The sequence below is a fragment of the Pteropus alecto genome, unplaced genomic scaffold (assembly GCF_000325575.1).
Source record: "Pteropus alecto unplaced genomic scaffold, ASM32557v1 scaffold110, whole genome shotgun sequence".
Taxonomy (NCBI): domain Eukaryota; kingdom Metazoa; phylum Chordata; class Mammalia; order Chiroptera; family Pteropodidae; genus Pteropus; species Pteropus alecto.
Window position 1 is genome coordinate 4,841,714 of NW_006431920.1, and position 27,032 is coordinate 4,868,745.

The 27,032-nt window shown below is 40.2% G+C and overlaps 1 long non-coding RNA gene across 1 annotated transcript in view; it reads left to right on the plus strand.

Moving 5' to 3' along the window:
- LOC112475410 overlaps positions 1–26,558 on the plus strand; it is a 54,388-nt gene extending 27,830 nt beyond the window's left edge. Inside the window, exon 3 of the long non-coding RNA XR_003044720.1 lies at positions 26,186–26,558. This is a non-coding gene — a long non-coding RNA (uncharacterized LOC112475410). The remainder of the gene's footprint in view (positions 1–26,185) is intronic.
- Positions 26,559–27,032: the final 474 nt, after the last annotated feature.

The following is a 27,032-nucleotide window of genomic DNA, read 5'->3' on the forward strand; positions in this document are numbered from 1 at the left end:
TTTCAGGACCTAATTAGAAGTGGGACCAAACTTTACAGTTTCTTCACTCAACAAGAACATGGATGAAGCCTGGGAATAGGATTTTCGGTCGCTTTTCTTTTTAAGAATTACAGACTTATTCAACATTAAGCTTTGATTTAAATAGTACCTGCACTCATGTGTTATCTGTCTAGTAGAATTTGCTACACTTGAATAGCACTTTGTGTTTGACAGGCAGCTTCTTCACATGGAATCCTGTTTGATCTTCTAATACTGTAAGTCTGACTGACTCAGAAGCCTGAGTGAGTTGTCACATCTCACACAGCTGCTAAGAGTCAGGACCAAGTTTCAGAGTTCGTATTTCCAGTTGTAGGTTCGGTACTTTAAAAATTTTTTTTACCACATTTAAGAGTTTTATTGCAAAACAGTAATCAAAAGCACACAATGTCAATTTTAGTTTTCACATTTGTTGTATGTCAATATATAGAAAAAAATGTTTTAATCCTATTACTGTTTAAAGAGTTCGAGTGAAGTGAATGTAGGTTTAGATGTTTTTTTTTTTCCTTTGACCTAGAAAAACAAAACAAAACAGAAAACAGGAGACAGATTTATTTTTTATGGTGACATGTGACTGATGACATCCAGTTAACCCAAGGATTTACATAGAGTTTGCATTGTTTTTGTGAAATGTTGCAGACTGCTATGCTATTGAATTGAGTAATGACATTAGAATTTGGACTTTGAAATAAAGACAAACAGATAAGTCTTGGTGCTACACAAAGGCTGGCCTTTTTTTTTTTTTTTTGCCTTAGATTTGCAGACAGGGATTTCAGTGTCGTTCAGTGATTAAGGCTGCCAAATGTAGCCAGGAACTGTTTCAGCAATCATAGATGTTGTTTTTCCAATTGGGCCAATCTGCCAGACTGGCAGACAGAAAACTAACAGAAATATTAAATATAGACAGCTTCTATAGTTGAATCGTGTTTTTTCCTCTCTCTGCTGGAAGCCTCTATAAAATAGTAGCTTGTGTGTAGGTCATTAAATACATACACAGATACACACACCATGTTGTGTATGTGCACTATTAAATTAAATCTTTGTGGACTCAATCACTGGGTGCCAGAACAGTTGTTGTGGATGTATTAGGTGACTAAATCAGGCCTTCACTTATGATTGGATACCCGGGTACTCTCTCCTGGCTCCCTGTCACACTGTGAAGGAGTCCATTCTCTGTTGACCCACACGCCTCGGGGCATCACTTAAGGAGAAGCACCGTTCTTGAGTTTCCAAATTCACACTCTTGAGGTCTCATAAATTTATGTGCTTGGAGAACTCGATAAACTAGTTGGTTTTATTTCCAGGATTTGTTTCCATGCATGGCCAACAAAGATGCATAATTACATGCAATTCTTCTTCTGGCCACAAATGTGAAAGAAGTGAGCTCAGTTGGCTTCTGCGACCACAATTTATGCAGAGCAAATCCCTCCCCTCAGATTCAGAGAAATGATGATGCAGTTACATTACAACATACATATGCGGCTTCCTCAGATGCCCCTGGGATACAGAAGGGCCTTCTGCAGCCTGTGTGGCACCGTGATCCTGCTTCTCTACGAATGTTCTTCTTCTCTTTTCGCAGCTTTCTTGTGGAATATATTTCTACCTCTTTTGCTGCGCATTTCTTAGGAAGAAAGAGGTTTAATACTTTGATGTAAAGAGAACTTTGGTTCGGTAGAATTGATTAATGGTCACCAAGAGAAAATATCTTGCAAATAATTTATGCCATAGGTAGGAAGCATGCAGAGGGCAGTGGGCCCCCTCATAGCCGATTCGAAATGACTTTCTCCACCTCCTCTTCCCTTTCCATCTGCAGAACTGACAAATGAAACAGTGACATCTATAAGAGGAGATATTTGAGCATGAGAAGTTGTACTCTCCAATATTAAAAGTGGCATGTAGTGATTGGGATTATGACTCTTCTCTGTTTCGGAGGGTTTGGGTTACCTGACTCTTTGAGCCAAAGAAATGAGTGAATTTAAGGAGCAGCAAACGACGTCATTTTCCAGCTAGACCTCTTTGTTCCTTAACAGGCTTACAGGTGTAATTACTGAGTTGAAAAAATTTGACCCCTTTCCCCGCTTCCGATAGCTGAGAGGTGAACAGGAAGGAGGACTAGAAAAGCTGCATTCCTCCAGCAATCCACACCCCAGAATAAAGAGCACGTATAAACATTTTTGCATAATTATGTTTTGGCAGTGCTTGTTCACTACAATTTTATGACTTCTCAGCCTACATTCTTCACCATTATATTACGTAGCAACATGCTCCTTAGACTGGGAAGGGCATTTCTGGCCTTATCACCTTACATGTGGTAAGATACCAATTGCGATCTCTTCAATATGGGAAGTTCCCCCCGCATAGCAGATCCCTCGTGCCCTGCGTCTCAATGCTTGGTTAGTGGCTCAGGACCATTTGGTGCCTTTTGGAAGTTCTTCATATTCGTTTTCTATGGAAGTTTAACAAATTAGTGGTTTAATATCACATAGATTTATTATGTTATAGTTTTACAGACTAGAAGTCTGATGTGGATCTCACTAGGCTAAAATCAAGGTCTTGGCAGGTCTGTGTTTCTTTCCGGAAGTGATAGGGGAGAATCATTTTCCTCGTCTTGTCCAGCTTCTGGAGCCTGCTGGCATTTCTTGCCTATGACTCCCTTCAATTTTCAAAGCCAGCTACGGGGTTTTGGGTCTTTCCCACATTGTAGCACACCGCCCTCTGCTTCCGTTGTCGCATATTTGAGCAGACGTTTAGACAATGGTAAGACTCATTAATGTAGAAGAAGAGTTTACAAGAGGAGGAACAAGGCCACTTCTGATAGAGCACAATACATGTAATTTCTCAGCAGCACTTTGTAAGAAGTCGAGAGGAGGGAGAGCCATTCCCTCATATTTTCACGTCTAGAGCAGAGCTGTGAAAAAGAAAGGAACCTTAAATACTTTTCACTGAGTAGGGATTTTGTCATCGTTGAGAAAGAAGATTTTGGCTACAGAAATTTGAGTCACTGTATAGAAAAATGTCTTTAATCTGACAGGTTGTTATTTTTTTAATCAATGTTTTTGGGGGGGCTTTGGCTTGTAGATGAAAACCTTTCCCAGATTTCTGATTACCTCGGAGTAGTGTTCTCCAGGACGTTTTGGAAACAAAATGAACCCTCTGAAGGAAAAGTAGCTGAAAGCCCAAAGAAAAGCTAAGGTGAAGTGTTGTGTTTCTTTGGTATATTTTCTAAACCGTCGACAGTGTTAAGGGCAGTTTGGGGACACAGAGGGAGGTATGGCGACCGTGTCTTCCAGAGGAAATGAGGAACACCGTGCCCGTGGTGGGATTGTTGGAAGCTCAGTAGCCACAGTTACTCTGAAGCCAGCCCTTCTCCCCAGGAGAAAAATCCTCTCTCTCCTTTGCCTTTAAGACAAGAGCAGGGATGAGAAGAGACAGTGAAAATATGGTCTGGGGGCCTCAGATGTCAGAAACCTTTAACACTATGAAGGGGGCCTGGCTGAGAAGATGATAGACTTCTTAGCATTTTACAGAGAGGATAAACCAAGAGCAAGAGATTCATCTTCAACTCGTACATTCCTGTAGAAACCTTGCAGCCCCAGTCACAATGTTGAAAGGTAAATGGTCTCCAAGAGCCAGTCACGTGTTGACTGAAGCCCTGTATCTGCAGCCTCCTGCTGGCCATCTGATGATTGCCAGCCAAACATTTTTTTGCCCCAGAATAAACGTTTGGTTGTGGTTTGTGCTCTATGGGGTCAGGCAGCATGAATTTGGATCCTGGCTTATGTAATAATGCTCCAAGTGACCCTAAACAATGTATTTAGCCTCTCTATATTTTCTGTGTAAAGTGGGAATAATAATACAGTCTCCATTATTGTGTAGTGTTGAGCATATTTGAGGTTATATGTCCCAAACATTATCAGCACACTTCAGGATATGTAGTAGGGATCATTAAAAGTGAGCTACAATTATTATAGTTAGCTGAACCCAATAACTCGAGAGACATGCCTAGAGCAGGAGCTGGAGTTCTGCTGCCCAGTATCGCCCTACCTAAGGGTTAATAAGCTGCCCATTCCACTTTCCAGGGCATCGACTTCAAAGGTTAGGTTCTCTAAACCCTACAATTTGCATTTGTACTACTTTTGGTTCGACTGTGAAATTGTGGCATGCTGGAGCTCAACTCAGCCAGGCTTGCTTTTTCTATTTTCCCTTGTAGCCAGTATGGCGTTACATAGATCTTAACGCTGGTTTCACACTCCGTTGTATCAAAGGTTAGAGGTCAATTTGAAACATGGCAGGAGTAGACAGGAATAGCATTTGGCACCTCGATCCCCCTTTTATACAGTGTGAGGCATTTTAGAAACACTAACCTCAGTGGGGTTCTCACATTAGTTCTGTTTTGAATTAGTCGCTCCGATCTGGGCGGTAAAATGCAAGCAGGGAGGTTAAGTGAACTTATTCAAGTTCAGAATTTAGGACCTAAGCCTTCATTGCCTTCTTCCCCTTACTGCCTGCCTCTTAGCCCTCTTTGGAATCTGATGCATTCTCTGGCATATAAATCTGCTATATCTCGAAGGAAATGACGTTCAAGTACAATATTTGTCTGATTTCCTCATCTTTTTGGGAGACGGGTTTTTCTTACTAAACAGAGGGAAAGGAAGAGAAGAAAGGAAGAGTCTTGCCATGGTCTGTGGCTGTCAGTCACCATGATTGTTCGTAAAGTCATTGGCATAGAGAGAGCTGTAAAGACTTTTCTTGGAACCAGTGATCAGCACTGGCGGTCCAGCCGGGGGGATTCTGGAAGCTTGGTGTTGGAGGGGGAACGATTCACAACGGACATTGAACATTCACTTTTATTTCTAAAAGTAATATTGTCAGCAGGACCCTCCCTCACCTGGAGGTTTCTAGGGCTGCTGTTGCTGGCTCTGACATCTCTTAAGGAAGGAATGACATAGAAGAACAAAAAGAAGGAGAAGGCGGTGCGGGGGGAGGGGAGAGAGAGGAGCAGGAAGAAGACGAAGAGAAAACAAATCTTCTTTTCCCTAAATTATTGCTGAAGGAACACACATCTGGTAAAATTGAAACATGACATTTGTTCCTTTCTATTATCATTTTTCCTCTAGGATACAAAAACATTTATGCATTTGGAAACCTGGGCATTTGTATAATGGTAAATCGAATGGTAAACCGAAACTGAATTACATTTACAAATAAACACAATAATGGAAGGTGACCTGCTTTGACCTGGGGTGGAGAGAGGTTCTCCAATATTAGTGGACAGTAGTAAGGTCATCTAAGCAAAGATGACTTCTTTTTCATTGATGTCCCTGCACTGCCATATATCACAGGGCTTTTGAATTTGTGATAAAGGAAATTGTCCTCTTGTAGGCTAAAATTTTACCAGTGCCCAATTTATTAACCCATCTATAAAGCTAGACATTTTTTGGTTACTTGTCTCACCAGTTTCTTGACTGATAAAAGTTACTGTCAGTTGTTTATCAGGGGCTCAGGGTTTCTTTCCTATCACTTGGTAGAGAGTAGCTTTCCACTCGTTTTCTATTTGAGGCTTTATAACTGTGTCCAGTTTATGAAGCTAACAGATGCCTCTGTAACATTCTGGCCAGTGGACCCTCATTTCATTATGTGGCTCTTTCTATTCAGCACTGGCCATGTGTATAGACAAAGACAAGAAGGAGAAGTAGTGCTTTATTTCCTCAGCCTCCATCCCGCCCTTCACAGCTAATGCCAAAACACACATCAGTGCTCACTCTAGGTTCTCAGTCAAACGTCAAAAATTGGGAGTAAGTTCTGAAATGTTATTTTGGGTGGTGTTATAGTTATGCTTCTGGCAAATATTATGTAGTGTTATTTAACTGCCGTAATGAGGATCCAATGCGAATAGTGAATCGGTGTTTCATAGTATCTCTTTTTTTTTCAAATTCATTTTTTAAAATTTAAGCATAGTTGATATACAATATTATGTTAGTTATATTAATTTCAGATGTGCAAACATAGTAATTTAACGTTTACGTACCTTACAGTGTGATCACCCCACTAATTCTAGTAATCATCCGTCACCATGCAAACTTAGCACAATATTATTAACCATATCCCCCTTCACCTTTTTCACACATTCCTTCTCCCTACTCCCTCTGGAAATCATCCCTTTGGTCTCTAAATTGTCTCTTAAAAGTCCCACCTGGGTGGGAAGTTACAGAATACGTATTTTCCTCATAGACCCCGGCAACATATTCATGGACATCTCAAGTATACATCCAAATAAAATCATTAAAACATAGCTCATTTATTGATGTTCTCTACTTTGAGAAATAGAAAGTCTGTGCCCATCAGACTTCTCGATAGTTCTATCCATGGTTAGTTTTGATATTTCCAGGCAATGAAGGCCAATAAGTCTGAGCAGAAATGACATTCAGTATCATTTTCCTTCTCAGATGCTTAAAGATACCACAGGAACCCCCAAGTATAAAATGTTTATCTTTGGGTCACACTGACTAATTCTGAGAATCAAAATAAACCATCATAATCTGTACTTTCATGGATATAAGATGTACTTTGCAATATACTTAAAGTCACTTGGAGTGTCATTCCAAATTAGAAATTGTCCCAAGGCGCCAGATGGAAACATTTCTTAGTTTTCTCTGACAATGTCTTGTAATAGTCACTATTAGGTTAATATTGAAAACTGCTTGGCTTTCAGCAAACAGTCCAGACTCTGCAGTCCCAGACCGTGCTGATATGGCCTAACTTAGTGGATTTGGATGCCTCTAGCTCATACGTACTCTATTTTGTGGGTTTTCTCTTATATCACCAAGAAGGGTCCAGGGTCTTGAAGGAATATTCCTAAGCAGTAATTTTTTGTGGTAGTCCCCAGATCCTCTGAGGGTGATTATCTGTGAAAATTCTTTAGTCTAAATTCATCTAACTTTTTGATGAAGTAACAAATACTCTAACCCATTATCTCCGTAATTCTACATATAACTCTTTTGAATAATGAACCTGTAAATCGAAGCACTGTTACTGTGCTACTGCCTTTCAGCTGAAACTCTAAGGGCCAGCCACCAAGTTAGAGTTTTTTAAAAGTTGTCTTGAACCCCTGTCTAATTTGGAGGGGTCCGGTACTGTTTTCTAGTTAGAAATTATTTTCTCTTTTTCACAAAGTTGTAAAAAAAAAAATCTCCAACGTTTCCTCTGATGTTTCCTGGGCAGGAGTGGTGTTTAACCCTCCTTCCTAAAGGCTGACTCTTCTGGAAAGGAAAGCATCAAACAGTGGGGACAGTGGGGGCTCCTTAGGAAGCCACCTCTTTTGTGTTTGAATAGCCCTTTTCCAGAGCCATGTCTCTTACCCGAGACACTCTTAATGGCTGCAGTCTAGAAGCGCCTCAAGGAATACCTACATCAGGGCTTCTCACACTATATATGGTGAAGACTATGTTTTATTCTTCATTTCCAAGGGAAGAAGAGACCTACAGACATGAGTCTGCTGATCAGCCAAGGCAGTTCGCTAAAGCATTTTTAAATGCTCTCAATTTCCATTCTTATGTCACCACGGATCAGTAATAAGCAGTGAAGACCAGCACCAGTCTCAGAACGAACTTTGAATAGCGCTGACCTAGGTCCCTCGGTAGAAGGTCATCTTAGTTCTACTCTCTGGACAAACTAACATCCTGGCTGAGCCATGTGATGGAAACTGATATTCAAAGTCATCTCATGTTGCTCTGCAAGGAAATTTTCTGTAACAGTCCAGCATGCCGCCTTCCTCATAGCCCAATCATGTGCCCTGAAGTAAGGATGCATTTTATTGCCTTTCTTTGATTAGCAGGTGTTTTCCTGCTCAGAGGATACTCCTCTTTAGTTTTCTGTTTCATCTTGCTGAAAATGTTTGAATTCAAGAATTCAGAAAATTTGGCAGAAGTCCCAAATTCCTTTTGCATTTCTTCCCTATGATACAAGGACAAATACGCAATTGAGTATCAAAAAGAATGGGGCTAAATATTTCCCCAGGCTAGATATGTAAATCAGACATTAATAACAATTCTGGGCTATATTAATTAGCATGCATATATAAACAGTGAAGCTTCTGGAGTGAAGGAACAATTGCACAATTTTAATACAGAAAGCTACTTGTCTCCATATATGTGGAAACATTATTTACAAAATGATGACAATAGCAACAAAACCTAATAATAAACCAGTTCTTATAGTTTTATTTTACAAAACAAATGACTACAAAGCTGAGTCTTTCCAATGTTTGTTGTTCCTGATCTGTCTTAAAAGTAAAATTTGAAGGGATTTTCTTTCTTTCTTTTTTTTTTTTTGTAACCTCATTTTTCTTTCTCTTCAATTTTAGTCCTCCGAGCTCTTTTGGTTGTGAAAGCAAGAACTCAGAGGCGCCCAACGAGAATTTAGTGGGTCTCTGAGGAATCTTTCCTAAGCCATTTTTTGCTTTTATGACAAATCCTATTCTATGATTACTGAGAATTTGGCAAAATCAAACTCTCTCATATATATTTATAGAATAATAAGGGAAACTGATTGATAGGATTTTCATCACAACTAAATGTAGCTTTGACATAAAAACAATGAGCAGCTTCTACTTGGCAGTTAAGCTCGTCCTAAGGCAAAATATTTTAGAGTTGGTGAGCTCCAGAATCCAAGGAAAAAGAAAACAAAGCACGCTAGTAGACAAAGAGGAAGTGTGGTAATCTCACATCTATTATTAAAAGGTAGATTTCAGGTGGCATGTTTTAAAAAAATGTCAATTAATGGAATATAGGTTCTCTTAATAACAATTTACCATTTAGCTACCTCTAAGCACTTTAAGGAAAGAGAAACAGTATTCAAACTACCAATTTCCAGAAAAATACTCTCTGCCTAAAAACAAAACTTAAAAGAATCACTCTAGGAATAACTTGTCTGTCATGCAGTGAAACTGATCTGGATGCACCTCATTCTGTGCAGATGAATCCAGTCATTTTTCTACATCTGAATAAGGTGTAAATGTAAAATGAGGAATCCTCATAAAAGACCATACTGCTCAGTCCAGTGCTCTGGAGTTATTGGCAGAGTTCTGAAAATTGGGAACTTTTTTGGTGTTTTCCTTTCCTTTTACTTTTAAAGGGGAAAGGGGTAGAGAAGGGCTTTTGGCCTGGGAGAAGAAGCATCAAGGGATGGGTCAGGGCGGGGTCTAGCAGGAGTATTAAGGTTAAGATTTATCCCACCCATGGTAAAGTCACTTCTATTCATACCTCTCAATGAATCAGAACACTCCACCTTAAAAAGTTCAGGCATAGAAATGAAAGGAGAGAAACCTATCAACCTCACCCTGTGCTTTTGGAAGTATTACAACAAAATGAAAGTTTTCATTAACTATAGTAACTTATTCAGGCAAGAAGTTTATCCAGAGAATATTTCTAGCAATTATAGTCCCGATAGAACAAAGCTAGAAGGGAAGCTGGTGTTTTGAGTTTTTGCATCGTGCTTTAACGGAGTTCCGTAATGATCAGTAGAGTTTACTGATTCCTGAATAGTGGAAAGTGCTGATTCTTTCACTGAGTCCTCTTCCCTGTACCCCATCCCATTTTGCATATCAGCATCTGTGCTAGGACTATGGGACATGAAGACAAGTCTCTTTCCTTCAGCTCTACCCAGTGTGGTGAAGGGAGATAAACAATTCCATACATCATATAAAAAAAGGGTAGGGATATTATGAGAGTACCCAGGAGAGGCATGTAATCCCAAATTTAGAGATTCAAAGAAGGCACCCAGGAGGTGTTGCTGTCTCCCTTGAGACCAGATCAACAAAATAAAATGGGACAAGATATTGAGTGTCCTGGGGAAGCACTTTCCAGGCTCAGGGTTGAGTATGAAAATTGGAAATGTGGGAACAGAGTGCAGAATGGCTGTTCATGGGGAAAGGAAAGAGAAAGGAACTTCTAAAGCCGAAAGGGACCTTTAAAATCATGTCATCCACAAACCTTTTACATCAGGTAACTGAAGCCAGAAGAGAGGGATTGTCCAAGCTCATACGGTCGGTTAATCATTGATCAGGACTAGAACCTAGACTTCGTGACTCCCAGCCCGTTGCTGCCTTGCACTCTTATCACTTCTAAGGGCTGTGTCATTTTGCTAGATATGAAAATGCATTGACAAGAGGAGCTAATGGAGGAAGGAAAGATGGCAGAAAAAATAATAAGCCAACAGCAAACAAAACGCTACATTTTTATTACAGAAATTGGCAGTTATAATGCTCACACAATGGAGAAACGTCAGTTAAGTTTAGAATTTCTCATTTAATAAAACGAAATATGTCTTATGATTTGGAAATATTTACTATAAAATTATTTAATGTAAAAAATTGAAATGTCTCAAAGACTATCTTTGCACTTGACCCAAATATAGCCAAGCACTCAAGAACGACTTTAAAAGCACCAATAACATTATACTTAGAGGCCAGATGTCTTTGGACAGTAGTTAAAGGGGATATATAACACTCTACTTATGGCAAATCACTGAAAAGGGCATTGATCTTTAGCTGGAAAATTTTTTGAAGATCAAATATATCCTAAGATGGAAGAAATATAATAGAAATATAATTGACCAAAATTTGACCTCAACTGAAACTCTTAGAGTAGCAAGTATATTTAGAGAACCAGGACGTGAGTCAACCCTATGGAGGTAGTTAATGATTAATGTGGGAACTTGGAATTCTGAATCACCCAGGGACAGAGCCATCCCTTTCTCACAGTAAATCTATAAGAGTAGGGCTCAGGCAAAATACTTTTTAAAAGTTGCACTGCTATTGCTACTATGCAGCCAGGGTTGGGAACCACTGCTCTAATCTAATCAGGCTGTGTGTGTGTGTGTGTGTGTGTGTGTGCATACAAGTGCATGTAGAGGAAGAAAATAGGAAGGTTTTTAAAGGAGCTGAATGTGGGCTGAATAGGAGTTACCCACATGGAGAACTCACACTGTAACATCCAGAACAAAAGATGTTCCAAAAAGATACTCTGGATTTTGGGAACTGGAGTAGAAGAAAATAAGGCTGGAGGGAAGCAGAGTATGTCCTAAGGCTACGGAACTAGAGATGGGACTTAATCTGCAGACAGTGAGGACCCACTGAAGAGTTTAAGGAGGAAGGAGACATAGTCAGATTCATTTTGAATGAATTACACGAATGGCAGGGTGGAAAATAGATATTGGGGAGATTTTAGTCAGGAGTTCTCATCAATTGTATAGCTCTGATTCCTATACTTGTTTGGAGCTATTTCATGTCAGTGACTTGTGGCCAATAATATTTTTCCACTTCTTATTGACACACATGAGGAGGAGAAGAGAACAAAGGAGAGGAGACAGAAGGGAAGGGAAGGCAGAAAGAATCACTGTAGCCAGGGTCTATGGCTGGTGGCTCCTCCTGCTACTTGGGCATCCTGAGTGGGATTTACAGGGATGTGGAGTTCCATCTGCCCGTATTCGGCACATCATTTGTGAGGCTTTCTCTGGGCTGTTGCTAGTCAAACTGATCCCTTGAACTAGCAGCATCAGAATCACTTTGGAGTTTTATGAAAATGTAAAATGTAACACCCTATCCTAGACCTACAGAATCAGAAATCTCATTTTAACAAGAACCCCAGGTAAGTTTTACACATTAAAGTTTGAGAAACACTACCCTAGAGCAATATTTTTCAAACCTTTGAACCAAGATCCTCCCACGTAGCAAGAAATTCATTTCACGTTGTGGCCTAGAAGATAGGCACTTGCATGCACAAATGTGATCTATGCTATGCTATGCTATGCTATTCAATTCAATGCTAAAAATATATACTGGTCAATGCCTGCTCCATCGATTTCATAATTTACTAAAATTTGTGATATATTTGGTTTGTGCTCCTAAAGAAACCAAAGTAGCATAGCCTTAAAATAGAATATTGGAAATATTTTCCCAGTTTGCAGGAAAAATAAATGGAAAACTATTTGTCAATTTAAGGATCTTTTTTCCTGTATATTAAAAATATCTGGTTTTTGTCATTACTTGATCGCTAGTCACTGAGTGTCAGTAAATATCGTAAAGAATAAAGGAAGAGGAAACAAATATTCATGGGAAAAGAATTGGAAAGAGTCAATTATTTAAAAAAAAATATTAGCAATGTGGTTTTGTTTGAAATTTTATGTATCATAAAATTGATGTTTTTTGCTGTAACGTTTTCTTGATATGAAAAAGATTTGGCCATCCAATATTACATGTAGTAATATATAATACCACCTGATTACAATTAAGAGTCAGAAAAGTATTTTTCAAACTAGTTTTGACCATAGTGTGGCTTGGTGGGACAAAAGACCCTGCAATTCACTTATTCTGTCCATTCCCACTATACAAAGGAAAAAAAAAATAGAGTAATAAGAGGGAACGTGTCACTGTATAAGCAAATTTTTGTGGTTTGCATTAGCATACTGGTACAGATGACTTGTGTTTGAATCACAATGTATATATGACTTAAAGCCTAGTGATTGCAAAATTATGGTCCTCAAATACCGTTAATGGAAGCATATATCGTTGTACACTCTGGGGTTAACCAAAAAATCCACAACAAAGTCCAGTGTAAATGAAGAAGCTAAGTCGAAAGTAATTCATAAGTAGAAGGTATCTAGTAACCCTGAGCAAGTTAAGACCACACCGATAACCAAGTACGCTTCCTGAAAACTGCTGGCCTTCCACAAGTTGTGCTCGGTTTGAGTTAGGCAGTCATGCCAGCATTATATGGCAGCATAGGACCCTGAATAGGAATCACCAGTAAGCACTGCTACAACAAGAATCTGGTTTTATGAATACACCATTTTAAGAACTTGAACTCATTCATTTCGTAGGTGGCCAATATGTCATCTTTGAATGCATATAAAAATGACAGTATATGAATTATGCATCATTAGCTGTAAGAACCAAAGAAAGGATATGCATTATCAGGAGGCCCAATGTGGATTATAATCTATATTTTCAGAACTACTATTAGAGAGTCATTCAATATCAAGGTCCCAACTGAGCTATCCAGTGACAACTCTGGACTTTCATGGCTTTTTAAGGTCTTTTTTTTTTTGAATTTTACTTTTATTATTTTATTTTTTTGGAGAATATAGGAAACCCATTGAGGTTTGCCTGGGAACTAAGCCTTAATAATTCTACATATTTCCATACTCTCTCAGCCCTGTTTAGGCCAGGGATGGCTAAAAGTCTCACCTCACAAGAGAAGTTTGATTGACTTGTGATGGATGCCTGTGGGGGCCGTGTCGATGCCGGAAAGGGGTGTCTTGATTGGTTGAGAACGTTGGCCATGGCAATGGCAGTGGCAGGGCAGCTGCATGCCTTCCTCCTGCGGGTTGTCTTCCAAACTCTTGGGGCAGGACATAGGTCCTCTGTCACTTTGCCAAGGTATGCTTCTGGGATATTATTGATTAATTAAACTTTGACTTCCTCCTTGCCATGTCCTGATTCAGCTAAAGTTGCCAGAAAAAATACAGGAAACGCAGATACCTCTGAATGTCAGGTAAACAACAAACGTATTTTTGGGTAAGTATATCCCCAGTACTGCAAAGGTTCTACTCATACAAAAGATATTGTTTATCTGAAATTAAAATTTAATTGGATACCCTATATTTTTATTCGCTAAGTTGGGCACCCTAAATTCAGCATTTAGGGCACTTGAGAATGTCCTATATCTGGGTTTATAGGTCACCTACCTCCTATTTCTTCAGGGTGTGCGAACTCACTTAGTACTAGAATAGTTTTGTGTATCCCAGAGTGACCCAAGGTAAATAGGCAAACTAATCCTGAATTACAAAAGTTTGATAAATCCAAGGAATGTGGAAAAGGGGAGTGGGAGGGTTTAAAGGATTAGGGGGTCAGTGGAATGTAAGAGTCAGGAATGTTCAATATTATAGGTTGGGATTAAGCTGTCTGGAGGATGCTGAGGTGGGTAAAGCCAGTTGGATCCAGATGACTCTTAAGGAGGGATTTAAAAGGAGAAAGCCAGTGCAGCATGGTGTTTGATTCTTTCAGACCTGCAACTACGTCCACAATAGAAGTTTCCGGAATAGTGGGAAGGGGCTGGCACTCAGTTTGGATGAAAATTATAATTCTGTGTGCGATTCTGAAATATGGCAGTGATAATTTTTCGAGTCCTGCCAGAGCATTCCAAAATAATAATCTTAACCCTTTAGACAAGGGGGTAGGGAGAAAAACATATTGAAACTCAGATTGTCAGGAGCTGCTCTGTGTGCTCTGCTTCTCTCTGCTTCTCTCTCTCTCTCTCTCTCTCCCTCTCTGTTTCTCTCTCTCTCTCTCTCCCCCTCCCTCCCTCCTCCGTCTCTCTCTCTCTCTGCTTCTCTCTCCCCCGCCCCGTTTCCTGGAGAAAATTCTAATTGTCTTATTTGCTTCAAATGAAATTGTGTGTGTGTGTGTGTGTGTGTGTGTGGATATAGTTTAATTTAAAACCATGATCAATTCTGATAATAATACAGCAACATCTTAAGCTTTATAAGGCAAAACAAAGACAACAACAGAAAAACCTAGAAACCAGAATGTAGCCAAAGATTAAATTTGTGACCCACCATGGAAAAATTTACAGTTAGGTGCTACTAACTGTAATTATTCAAATGAATTTCCCCAGTGGTTTCACTAGATTTTCTGTATGGTTAAGAGTTATCCTGCAGTGTGTCACATCTTTATCATCTTGGTAAATTACATGGAATCGACAAGGTATTTGAGGTTGCGAGTTGGCGCTATGATCGAGTTCTGCATTATCTATCTGAATTTGCAGTAACTGTTTGACTTAGACCTTCGTAGAAAATTCAGCGTAGACTTTTCCTTTTGCCTTAACTGGCGTGTTTTACTAAGCACTGCAGAGTGCCCGAGGACTGCACATAAAATGGGGTTAAGGATATTTATCCGATCGCTTTCACATAAAGTCTAGATATTCAGCAATTCTGGAGTAAATGTATCCACCACTCCCCAAACCACGCTGCAGGTAAACTGGGGAAAGCACCTTGCCTCTTAAGAATGCTCTCTCTCACCCTGTAGTGTTTTCTGCCTATCATGGTCGTTTTTGCGTTACTTACTGCACAGTCCCCAGGAAGACGAAGGCAGGGAAAACAGATTATGTGCCAGGCAGCTGGATTTCCTGTAAAGCCTTTTCTTTTGAATGAAGCTTCCTCCTTTCGCAGGTTTATAAACAGCCCTTCCTGTGATTTTGCAGCACAGAATATGGTAAGTGCCTGGACAAGCTCACAGCGCAGCCAGGCGCTAAATGTGTGAGCTGGGGACTCTGCACACTGCGTGTTGGCTTTAGGTGTGTGATGGCATTTTGTCATCCTCAGAGGATCAAGGAGCCTGACTGCAGCTCTCACTCAGCCCTCCTCGCTGGGTCTTGCTCATTGCAAGACTATCACGTTAATGCGAAATGCTGATGATCTGCTTCTGCTTGGTCTCCCTTGCTAAGCCTGTCCCAGTGATAGCAAGAGAAGCAGGAAGCACGGCCTGGGCAGGGTGGTGTTGCTTAGTGGCCAAGTGGTCCCCGAGGATGTAGCATAAATAGTTTCTCTTGTCTCTGGTGAGCTGGGGCAAGTCCCATTTTCTTCATCTGATTTCTTTCCCCATATAGCTGTGGTAGGAAAAGCACAGTGCTAGGAGGCATTCTGGATGAAGAAACGTGCTAAGCCCGTTCAGGTACATAGGTAATTGAATGGGTTAGCAGTTAGTCCTTATGTTAGAGGTGAAAAAGAAATATTTGGGAAGTCAGTTCATATGCATGATTTCTAAATTCTGGAGAGCCTGACTATTACAAGTGGCATGAAATTTATATCAGTGAGTAGCTGAGCAAATGTTCTAACTTAGTAATTATGGATTCAATATGTAAATTACATTAATAATTTGTAACCAATAGTGGATTTGATATCAAAATTAACCCTGTCTCATATTTCTGCATGATTGCACCCCGGTCTAGTGTATGCCCGATGCCCGTCATTTCATATGCTTTATACAATAGAAAACTGTGTGTATGTTGATAGCTAAAAATGTATTTAACTCTGTGAGGGCCAAAACAAATGTATAAAGGTTAACATTTATTTAGTGATTACTATCTGCCAGGCACAATGCTGAGTACTTTGTATGAACTTTCCGATGTTGATCCTCACAACAACACTATGATTTAGATACCATAATAGTCTCCAACTGATACATGTAGAAATTAGCCCAGAAAGGTTAAATAACTTCATAAGTACTTATGATGAAGTTCAGATTTCAGCTGAGGCACTCTGATACTCCGGGACCCACGCTATGTGATTAAAAGTGATCCGACATCATGTCACATAGTTGAATGTTAGGTTCGCCATGGTCCAGACAAGACAGTTGTTCCAACTTGACAGTTCTGACTGGACAATTGTGTATCTCATGCTTCCCTCTTTGCCGAATCTCCTTTGTAGGACTAACATTTATGAAGTCAGGCTGTGTGTGTTACTCTCTCTGTATTTTAAACTATAGTTAGCTTGGACACAGAAGGCAAGGCATTCAGTAATTTTATTGAATAAATTAGTAGGGTATTTAAAAGTGTAAATAAATTTGGTAGTGTTTTTGTATTTCGCCATGTGTAAGAAGTTTAAAGCAATATCAGAATAGTTATCAGTATTTTTCTACTTATCTTTGTAGTCTGCATCCTGCCAGAGAAGTGAGAAAACAATCTTAGCCAATATAGGTTTTTCTGTGTTTTTCTCATACATTGTAGCCATATTTGAGGATGAGTTGAAGATCCTGACTAGGGAAAATGAACGCTGGGCTGCAATCCCCAGATTCCTTTCAGATGACCATTCCCTCAGTTGCCAAGAATGTTGTCTATTGACAGCTCACAGATGTCTACCCTGGGACTTGCCATTGGCTGAAAGGAGGTGTCCAGGGTAGTATCCCCTTCCTGGGGCTGTGCGTACCTGATGACCGTTGAAGTGAGGGTACAAAGCCTTGGCCTCCTAGCTTCAATATGAGACAATTCCAAGGGTCCCTCTCAGTCTCTCTCAGCTCCCTAAAACATTGTTTGGGACCTCCATTATAGTTGCCTTGCAGTTCTTCCTCTGACCAAGTCTGCTTCATCCACTTCCTTGCAACTGTTCCCCAAAACATTCATTTTCCAATAAACTTCCTGCACACAATTCTCTTTTTCAGGGGTCTTGACCTAGGGCAGTAGGTACCAGCAGTAGTGCTAGGAAGCTGACTCTAAATGGATGTAGGAACTAGGTTACTTGCCACGAGGACTCAGTCATAGCTGGGAGAATTAATAGTCACTGACATGCTGTGACTATGCAAGTGTTAGCATTTTCACTGGGGATTAAACTAAAATGTGATATCTGTGGAAGGGAATGTACTGGCTGGTACTATTTCTCAGGCATTTGAGAAATACAGGAGGAATCATATTTATAAGGACTATGGAATCAGATTGCTGCTGAGAGCAATTAATCACGAACTGAAGGTGATGTGTGAAACTCAGAGGGCTCCATATAATGAGACATTCATTTCTAGCATTCAGAAGACAGAAAAACCTGATGATCGGGACCAGGTCTTAATTATAAGTGTAGCAGAGCTTTAGAGAAGGTCAGATTCTCAGCTCTGGCAAATGTACTACGGTACTAAGGTCAAAGTTCTGACTAGGAATGGAATGCATAAAATGTTGAGACTAGGGATGGAGACATCTAAGTTGATGCACTCAAGAATCTTCAAACCCAGATCTTCCTAAGATGTTCGGGCCTGTCGAATTAGCCTTCTCATTTCTGTTAGTGGCTAGTGCCCCGTCTTACTTAAAGACATTTCAGTAACCTCTAACTTATAAGACTTCGTGCACTTCATCTGCCTTAAGAGCCATGTCACCTTCCCACCTGATGACCAGATTGAGGTCAAGGTATAATATAATCCACTTAGGGAATATTAGTCTTGCTAAGGAAGGAAAGAGACTACATGTTGAAGTTGCTACAGGGCCCAGCTGACATGTACCTGAGGGTCTGTGAGAGTAAATATAGGATAATTTCTTGGAGCACTGGATTATAAAGTTGGACAAAGAAAAACTGATCAATGTAGGAGGAATCATATTTATAAGGACTATGGACTCATAGTCCTTATATGATACAGAATTTACCTCCTGGCAAGAATCCTGGGCAGCAGTGCTAATATATTGCTAGGGTGGCTTTTATTAGTTTAGAAGAAAAAAAAATGGTCATGCACAATGAAGTATAAATATCAGAATTTCCATGGAAGACAATTAATTTCCAAGTAATAGAACAAAGGCATAGAGAAATTGGTTTACTAGATGTATCATGGATATTAAAAGGAAGGCTAGAGAATCCACCAGCTAGCTCTGCTCTGTGGTTGATCTGGAAGATACTTTATTTACAAAAATGATAAGAAATATGATGGTGTAAAAGAACTCACATTGTTGGCAACGTTAGTAGTAGTTGTTCTCTGTTGGCTGGGGCAAATGGTAGAAGTTACAGGACTTGGCTTTCTAACAGCAATAGGGATTATAGGATTCCAAAATAATAATGACCAAGTAGTGAGGATTAGCCATCTGAATGAAGGAGGGCTCAGTTTTTGTAATGAGTGTCAAACTTGGGTAGCAGCAAAGGAGCCTGACATGCAGAGAGCTGGGTGGTTAATAGGACGTAACATTCCTAAGAGCAAGGTAGATGAATGGCCAACAAGGATACCACTGAATCTATATATCCAAAAAAATAAAAAAAGTTTAGGATGAATGATCAGGAGGCTGAAAGCAGCTACATCAATGAGAGGCATGATCCCTCACCCATTTCTGGACCTGAGTCGGTTTTTTGACTGTAATCCTCATATTGGTTCCTCTTCTGGTGGAGATGAGAACTGTCTTAGTATATAAGGCCAAGTGGAAATTATTGAAAGTGCCCCACACCACTACCCCAGTCAAGAGGTAAATAAAAAAGTGTCACATATCAGGAGGAATGGAAGGTACTAATGTCACTTTCAAAGACTTAAAGCATGCATTATATCTAGACTTTATCTTCCAGTTTGGCCCCTACAGAAACCAGGGAGTTCCTGGTGGATAAGAGTAGGCTACTGCAAACTTAACCAAGTCATAGTGCCGATTGCAAGTTGCTGGGGCAGGTCAGTTACTTTACTAGAGTAGATTAACAGCCTCAGTACGTGATGTTCAGTGATCAATCTAAGGAATATATATATTCATCCTTATTAGGAAGTAGGATAAGAAGCAAATTTGCATGCATATGGGAAAAAAAACAGTAGATGTTTATTTTGTTTTCTTTGAGCTAATTAATTCTCCCACCTTGTCATAATATAGTTCAAAGAGACTGGACCATTTGGACATTGTGTAGAAACTGGGTCCAGTGTACTGATGAGATAATTAACTGGTTCTGGCATATACCACATTTGGAGATGCTGTTCTGATCTATTTACTGGGTGACATGGAAGACTGGCAGCTCCGAGTGGGGCCCAGAGAGGGGAACAGTCCTGCAGCAAGTTCAGATTGCCATGCAAGCATCTCTGCCACCTGAGCCATATAACCCAGCAGACCCCATGGCACCAGAGGGAAAAAACACACTGTGAAGTTTCCCACAGGACCTCAACATAGACCCATAGAGTCTGACTATGAAGTCTGCAGCAGAAGACTGTATTCTGTTTGTTGCAGCAGACCCTGTCCTGCTGCTGAGCTCATATTACTGGGATATCATATGACTATGTAGCCAGAATGCATCAAGATCTAGGCTGTTTTAGAACTTGCAGGTGAAAAGATTGGGCGAACCCAGCAGCGCTCATCATAAAATCGTAGTGCCACCTATAAGATTGTATGAGGGTGGGGCAGAGGACAGAAGTAAGCTTGTTACCACAATTCCCCTTTTACCTTCATGGTTACACTGCTGCCTCTCCCTCTCCGCACACCTGTGAATGCATGAGAAGTCCCTTATGATAGCTGATGTCATCTGTAAATTATGTTTGATTTACAGGTGGGTCAACTTGGTTTTGGGTACAAGTTGAAAGTAGAAGGCTATATGACAGCCCTGCTCGGGTGATCCTGGAAGACACTAGGGAGGGTCAGCTCTCCCAATGGTAAAGAAAGAAAAATGGGTCGAGTTAGAAACATACATGGTTTTATGAGCACAATGATATGACTAGTTTTTGAAGGGCCTGGCAGGAAAAAGACTGAAGCCTCAAGAAGAAAGAGGACTATGAAACTGATCACAAAGTGTGAATATCTTTATATTGCATGTTGGCACCAGAGAGCCTAAGCTACGCAACAGAATGACTTATCCAGCTGATGTCAGCCAAGCTCTCATATCAGGCGCTCTAGTCTTGGCACAGTGGACTCACAGTTGCGGCCGTGGTAAAGACAGAGGCTGTTCGTGGGCTCGACATCATGGGCTCCCACTTAGCAAGGCTGATCCTGCCACTGAGACCAGAGACGCGCTTCAGAATCTGCACCCTCCCTCAGGGAGACTGACCTGCCACTCGGGTGCAAGTCGATGCGGTGGGACTGTTCCACCCCGAAAGGGTCGCAGTTCCTCTTGACCGTGTTCGCAACACATTCTGGCAGTAAGTTGCCTTTCCTACCCAGAGCACCTCCCCCAGTACCACCCCTGAGGGCTAACAGAGCGTTCCATCTGCTGACAAAGGATCCTGCATAGTGTCGCCTTAGAACGAGGAATGTACGTAACAGCACATGGGGTACAGTAGTGGTCCCGTGGCTGTGGAATCTGCTAGGCATGTCACATTCCACATCTCCAGGAAGCTGTCATCCTGACAGACGTATCGGGCTTTTGAAGCACAGCTGAGGCGCCCTCTTGGAGATGATACTTTGTGGAAATGTAACTTCATTCTCCAGGATGTGTCGTACACTCTGAATCTACAACCACTACATGATGCTTTCCCCTAGTAGGTAGGATGGATGGGTCTGGGAACCAATGGCTGGTTTTAAGGATGGCCTCACGAACTGTCACATTCAGTGGCCCATTCTGGGAGTTTGTATGCTTCTCTTTTCTAAAACTTTAGAATTTGGATGTCAAGAGGTCCTGATTTCCAGAGGGAAAATGCTTTTACCAGGGACCACATTTAGAGTCTTATTAAACTTTAAGTTATTAAAGTCTTATTAAACTGTACTTGTTTAAGAAACCAGAAAATAAGGAAAGGTTAGGCAGGGGTAATTGACCTTGATCATGAAGATGGAGCAAGGCTACCGTTACACCATAGGTAATCCATTTGGGTGAGTTTTGGTGTACTCTCTTTCCCAGTTTGGTGTTAAATGGACAAGTGCATGAGCCACTGCCTGGAAATGACAAAAGATGCTCAGATCCCTCAGGTAATAGGCTCAGTACCACTCTTCCAGATGAGCCTCCTGGACCAGCAAAGTTACTAACCAAGGATGAGAGGAATCTAAAACGGATAGCGGAGGAGGGAAACCAGCATGTTTAATCGTGCCTTCAGAAGCTTATTTCACTAAGCCCCCTCTTAACCTGTTTCCCTAAAGAGCAAGACTAATCAGAATCTCAGAGGTTTTCTCAGAAGTAATGCCTTTACTATAAGAAATAGATGGGTTGGTGTGACAGAAGGGGTGGGCTGTCGTGAATTCCATTGTATTTTTCACAATCACGAAGGGGATGGAATCATTCATTCTCCAAGTTACCGGGAATATTTGCTACTGGCCGCTAATACCCCTCCCCACCTCAGAGGCAGTCCATTTCCTGAGACTGAATGATGAGAAGTTTCCAAGACCTGGCCTTTTTGCCTCGATTGACTAAGGCTTCTATTATAATTATATCACACTTAAAATTTCTCCCTCCATTCAGTTCTGCTTCCCTCATTTTTCGATTGGGAAAATATTCTTCTCAATACGGTTATTGCATCAATATCCCTCTCAGAGTTTATTTGCCTTTGCCAGAGAATCTGACCTTAGATGTTCCAAAATACATTCACTGAAGGATGTATAAAGCCATTAAGTGGTTGATGTCATCTATCAGCAGACATGCATCATCTCGTCTGGTTCACAGTTACAGCCCCCTTAACATAACCATGAAAATGCACTTACACCCTTCTGCATGGACCCTTAAGTTTGGGGATGTCCTGTGAGAGCACGTGAGAGTCATTCTGCTGTTTCTGTGTCATTCCAGGACGTGGGAACCCATAGAGCTGTCTCTTACCCGGTCTGCCTGAGTTCTCTGTGCAGCCATTCTCATCCTCTCTCTCTTTCTTTGGTTTTGCTGCCTGCCTCAGCTTTTAGTTGTTCTAATACTGAAGTCTCTTCTTGGAAGGCCAGTTGGCCCCTATGTGGAGTCCCAATGCATGTTTCTCTGCTCACCACTTCCTGTCTGCTCCCTTCTCTCCTTTTGTACAGGGAGAAGATTTCAACTCTTGGGGGAAGGGTGTTAGTTGAAGAAATCACTTCTCACACCCTCAGAGTAACTAAAGTCAGCCTTTCTCCTTATGTAAGGATACAGTCTTTTGAAACAGGAAACAATGGTGGTCTTCAACACATTTGGTTTTGTTTGATTGCAGCCCTCCCTTAAGGCAGTGAATGAAGAAGGCTTCGATGGTTGAATTGGACAGAGTAAAGATGGGTGATGGAAGCAAATATTTGTAAATATCCATAAAATATCAGTTAATATGATTTTTTCAAAAACATAATCCTACTACATCTAGCACTTTATTGTGGTGGATATCCATTTACCCTCCAAAATTCTGTTAAAGCATCAATCTCTCTTTTTTTTAAAAATCTAAGAGCTAATATACTGTTCTGTGCGTTGGGTGTTAAAAATTGTGTGATGTTATCATTGTCCTTGTTATTGAAATTGTTAATTCTAGCCAGCACAGAAGATAATGAAATGCATAATTCGAAATATAAATATTAACATTAGATGCTTGAAACTCACTGTTGACCATATCAACCATACCGGTGGGAGTTCACAGTCCTCTCCTCGCGGTCGGCCAACTTAGGTTCCCTTTGATATTTTGACATTTTGATATATAGACATCTTTCTTAGTGGTCACAAGAATGTATAATGTTCACACACTTCAGTGATTCACTGTAGTCCACATTTGTAAGTAAATACCTCACTTTCTGGTTAATTAATGAGATTTCATGAATGAAGCTGACATTATGAAATAAAGGGTGACTATGGAGAGAAAGCAAACCAAATTCAGGATCCAGGTTCTCCTTCCCTTCTATTTGTCCGTGAGATGAGTAAGACAAGTGCCAAGATGATTTAAGGTAACAAGGGTTTGGCTTTATCACTAGAAGAGATAACTTGATCAATAGAAAACCATATTCATTTATGGTAATTATTAAGAAAATGCACATAAACTAACAATGATGCACCATGTCATGACTCTTAAATTGTCAAAGATAAATACAATGATTTCTGTGGGCTCAAAAACTGGACATTTTTTACTTACCTCGCAGGGCTATAAATTGGCTGCCTCTTTCAGAAAGGAAATTCGATAATTTGAGACAAGAGTCTCAAAATACTTGGTTCCATATTCAGGGATTTATCCTAGAGGAAATTACCAGAGATGAGACAAAGATTTATATACAAGAATGCTTACTGAATATTATTTATAATAACAAAATTTTAGAACCAACCCAATGTCTGGCAATAGAGGGATAAATAAATGATATCATGGTTGTACTATGAAATAATGTGCATCAATTCAAAATTTTGAACATTTAATGACATAGAAGATGCTTATGACATTGTATTAAATAAGTACTGTATACACAGAATAATCTGGATTTTATAAGAAGGGAATAACCATGTTGGTGTAAAAAATTCCAGGATGAACCAACCCTTCCAACACCTTGACCTTGGACTTCTGGTCTCTAGAGCTATAATACAATAAATTTCTGTTGTTTAAGGAAAAAATTATTCCAAGAGGAAAATACATCGAAGTATGAAAAATGTTTTTCTTGGGAAAGCAGATTTAAGGGGAGTTTTAATTTTTCCTTATAATTTCTGTACTTTCAAAATTTTCTGCATTGGCAGTGTATTACTTATAATTATGAAAGAACAATAGAAGTATTCTCATACAAGGGATGTCTGTCTCTGGTGACAACACTGGTGTCTTCATGTGGTGAGGAAGAAAGCATTCCATATGCACATAGTGCAATGCAGGGGTGGACAGATCTGAGGTTCATTTCCTCTAAGTGCCCACCATCTTCTGTCTTCCTCAAAGTCTCAGCCTTTTTTTTTTTTTTTTTTGCCATGCTTATATTATGGGCACAGTATTAAAGCTCAATTTCTTCCTTTGTAGGGTGCCAATGGGAATCGATCTCTCTTGTTATTGTTTGATAATCACTTACTTAAATGCTTCATTCCTAACTATCCATGATTTGGAAACTTCTTTCTCAGAAACAGCAAACATGTTAAGCTTTAAGACAACCACAGAATTTTGTGGCTTGTAGCCTTTCTCAACTACTGCGGCATGAACTTTGACTTACACCCTGGAGGATATTGGTAACAAAAGAATTTAAGCATCACTGGGAAGGAGAAAATGTCCACTTCTAGAAAAACAACAATAGCGAGTTCCTGGTTTCTGTATCTACTGCATTAGAAAAGAAGTTATTAGGAACTATGTATGAACCGAAACTCAGGCAGTGCCGAATGGAATGCAAGGTTGCAATGATTAGTATTTCTCCAAGGAAAATGTTTTTTTCATCTGGTTCTATATATTGCTTTTGCTTTGATTCACCCCTTCTAAGATTTCTCCCAGCACCGGCTTTACAGAGTGTGATATAGAACATAAATGACAACAAATAAAATGCTGTAAAATTGCCATATGTTTTCTAAGAATACAGGAAATACAGGAAAACATTTCTTTTTTCTTCCCTCTGTTCCTCCATCCCTCCCTTTCCTCCTTCCTCTCTTGTTCTCATTCTCTCAGTCTCTCTATCTCTGCTTCATGATTTGGGTTGTTCCATAAAGTCTGATCCTACTTGTTTCTTTAGGAGTAAGCATATATAAAATGTTAGTTTTAACACGCATAATCTATGGCTGCTGTGATAAGATATCACAAGGATATTCACAGAAAAAGCATCTTTTCTAATTTTTAGCCTTTGAGATGCCTGTGGCTGTTTCTGAACGATTTACTCACTGTGGATTCAAAACCAGGGAAAGTCTTGTTTCTTTTCTTTTTTTTCAATAATTTTACCGAACATCTGCTAAGAGCCCCCAGGGGTATATTTTGCACAGGACTGAAAAATGCCTGTTGGTAATGTTAAAAGCCTGCTACTTTTGGAATACGTAACACAGTTAATATGCATTATGATTTAATAAATCCATGAATGGATATTATATGGAGATTGCAGGCCAGCTGTTCTCTTCTAAAGGAAGCCAGGGGAGCGGGCTGCAGCTCGAGGATTCGGGTTTAATATGAGGAGCTGGAAGAAGTTGCTAGGGAGATTTCTGAAGATCCTTGCTCAGAATGGTGAATGTTGTTGGCTCTGGCCTGTGATTTCCAAGTCTTGCAAGTTAAAAAAAGACCAAAATATCGACTTGGATTTTAAACTTAGCTGAAAATCATTTTATTCACTGGAACAGGTTCTCAAGCAGTACTGAAAGAAGGAGTAACATTTTCACTCAAAACTTCTGGAGTTAAAATAAGCCCTGTTCACACTCCCCTCTACTGTCTCAACATAGCAAAAACTAAATCCCCACGGATCATTGAAGCGACTTCAGGCCTCGCACCAAACCTTTACCCTTACAGCTTTCTCACAGGGAAGACTCAACAAACACTCTGTCATTACCCTGCCAGCCAGAGACAGTCCTGTGCTAACCCCTGAAACAACAATAGTTCCTTCAACTTACACAATAATCTGCTAATGGCAAATGCTTTCTGGTTTAGTATCTCATTGGATCTTCTCAAAGATCCTGTAAATCAGATATTATCATCCCCATTTTCTGGTAAGAATGGTGAGAATCATGGGGTGACCTATGCAGAATTACCTCCTCTGTGTGTGTCAACACCAGAGCGAAAGCCAGTTTTTTGAATTCTAGTTAAGGGCTCTTAGTCCTTGTAGCTCAATAAGTTTAATGCACTCATTCTTTTTTCTTTTTCCAAATGCATTTCGTCTTCTGACAGTGTGGCCGATGTGTCTAGAATGACTCTGGATGTCCACCCTTCTAAGAAAACTGCGAGGGGGAAACTCAGGCTGGAGCCGGATGCAGGACGTTCCTACTCATCCGTCCACTGTAAGTGCGGAGGGCCCGGCTCTCCCACTCACCAACTGTGAGGCAAGTGACTTAACATCTGTAGGTCTTAGTGTCGTTGTCTGTATAAATGGAAATAATAGTCCCTACCTTGAAGGGCTGTTGTGAGTGAAAATTGAGTTAGTGTGTGGCAGGTGTTTGGAACAAACTGTGTTTGAAACGAAATAAGTGGAGTGAAAATGTTGGTTAATATTACAAATTTGCCTTCGACTCTAGAGTGCAAGCTTGGCTTTCTGATATGACAACAGGATAATTGATTTTATTAAAATTATCTATAAATACACCTCTTTTTAAGGACCTGGAAGAATGAGGGATGAATAGAAACCAGCAGCTTATCAGTCAGCGGGAGAGACAGAAAATGCATGCACATGTCTGTAGTCCAGGGCATAATCATGTAAGGTGAGAGCACAAAGGGAAGAGGCATTCTTAACAGCTGGAAGGGGCTGATAAGATTTCTAGAAGTGGTGGGGCTATGTCGTTTGCCTTAAATCTCCACAGAGCCGGGCTCAGAGGCTGCTGCATAGAAGGTGCTCAGTGGATATATGTAGGTTGACTGAGTATGGCAGGTGGAGGTCTAGTATTCAGGCAAAGTTTCCTGGAAGGGGAAATACGATAAACCATACATGGAGGCATGACAAGGATTCGTTTAGGAAGTTCATGGCTGGTGGATTCATGGGTTACAAAGATAAGTTGAATCCTAGATATCAGATGGTCTTGAA